The 1,739-nt window shown below is 53.7% G+C and overlaps 1 non-coding gene across 1 annotated transcript in view; it reads right to left on the bottom strand.

Annotated features, from left to right (window-relative positions):
• Window positions 1-1,426, bottom strand: part of LOC126119601 (small subunit ribosomal RNA) — a 1,909-nt gene extending 483 nt beyond the window's left edge. Inside the window, exon 1 of the ribosomal RNA XR_007525903.1 lies at window positions 1-1,426. This exon is cut by the window's left edge and continues 483 nt beyond it. This is a non-coding gene — a ribosomal RNA (small subunit ribosomal RNA).
• Window positions 1,427-1,739: the final 313 nt, after the last annotated feature.

The raw sequence follows: 1,739 nt of genomic DNA, 5'->3' as shown, positions 1-1,739 counted from the left end.
CGTTCGTTATCGGAATTAACCAGACAAATCGCTCCACCAACTAAGAACGGCCATGCACCACCACCCACCGAATCAAGAAAGAGCTATCAATCTGTCAATCCTTCCGGTGTCCGGGCCTGGTGAGGTTTCCCGTGTTGAGTCAAATTAAGCCGCAGGCTCCACTCCTGGTGGTGCCCTTCCGTCAATTCCTTTAAGTTTCAGCTTTGCAACCATACTTCCCCCGGAACCCAAAAGCTTTGGTTTCCCGGAGGCTGCCCGCCGAGTCATCGGAGGAACTGCGGCGGATCGCTGGCTGGCATCGTTTATGGTTAGAACTAGGGCGGTATCTGATCGCCTTCGAACCTCTAACTTTCGTTCTTGATTAATGAAAACATACTTGGCAAATGCTTTCGCTTCTGTTCGTCTTGCGACGATCCAAGAATTTCACCTCTAACGTCGCAATACGAATGCCCCCGCCTGTCCCTATTAATCATTACCTCGGGTTCCGAAAACCAACAAAATAGAACCGAGGTCCTATTCCATTATTCCATGCACACAGTATTCAGGCGGGCTTGCCTGCTTTAAGCACTCTAATTTGTTCAAAGTAAACGTGCCGGCCCACCCAGACACTCAATAAAGAGCACCTTGGTAGGATTTCAACGGGGTCCGCCTCGGGACGCACGAACACGCACGAGGCGGTCGCACGCCTTCGGCTCGCCCCACCGGCAGGACGTCCCACGATACATGCCAGTTAAACACCGACGGGCGGTGAACCAACAGCGTGGGACACAAATCCAACTACGAGCTTTTTAACCGCAACAACTTTAATATACGCTATTGGAGCTGGAATTACCGCGGCTGCTGGCACCAGACTTGCCCTCCAATAGATACTCGTTAAAGGATTTAAAGTGTACTCATTCCGATTACGGGGCCTCGGATGAGTCCCGTATCGTTATTTTTCGTCACTACCTCCCCGTGCCGGGAGTGGGTAATTTGCGCGCCTGCTGCCTTCCTTGGATGTGGTAGCCGTTTCTCAGGCTCCCTCTCCGGAATCGAACCCTGATTCCCCGTTACCCGTTACAACCATGGTAGGCGCAGAACCTACCATCGACAGTTGATAAGGCAGACATTTGAAAGATGCGTCGCCGGTACGAGGACCGTGCGATCAGCCCAAAGTTATTCAGAGTCACCAAGGCAAACGGACCGGACGAGCCGACCGATTGGTTTTGATCTAATAAAAGCGTCCCTTCCATCTCTGGTCGGGACTCTGTTTGCATGTATTAGCTCTAGAATTACCACAGTTATCCAAGTAACGTGGGTACGATCTAAGGAACCATAACTGATTTAATGAGCCATTCGCGGTTTCACCTTAATGCGGCTTGTACTGAGACATGCATGGCTTAATCTTTGAGACAAGCATATGACTACTGGCAGGATCAACCAGGGAGCTGCGTCAACTAGAGCTGAGCAGCCGGCCGCCCGGGAGTGTGTCCCGGGGGCCCGCGCGAACACGCAAGCGTCCGCTCAATTATTCTGCAAACAGGAGGAGGCTGAGCTCCCCTGCACAATACACCTCGAAACCCTCTCAGGTCCCGGCGGCGCGCAGCGCCGTCCTAAGTACTTGGTCGGGTTCGAGAGAGGCGCAATCGCCCGGAGTTAGGCGAGTAGACGCTTTAGGTGCGACCACCCGTGCTCCCAACTGAGCTTGCCGCTGCCGACAGAGGCCCGGGAGCGTGCTGTCGTGGCATTGCCGGCGGGAG

This window comes from Schistocerca cancellata, unplaced genomic scaffold, assembly GCF_023864275.1.
Source record: "Schistocerca cancellata isolate TAMUIC-IGC-003103 unplaced genomic scaffold, iqSchCanc2.1 HiC_scaffold_394, whole genome shotgun sequence".
NCBI classification, from domain to species: domain Eukaryota; kingdom Metazoa; phylum Arthropoda; class Insecta; order Orthoptera; family Acrididae; genus Schistocerca; species Schistocerca cancellata.
The sequence above is the reverse complement of the archived record's forward strand: the minus strand, read 5'-3'. Positions and strand labels throughout refer to the sequence as shown.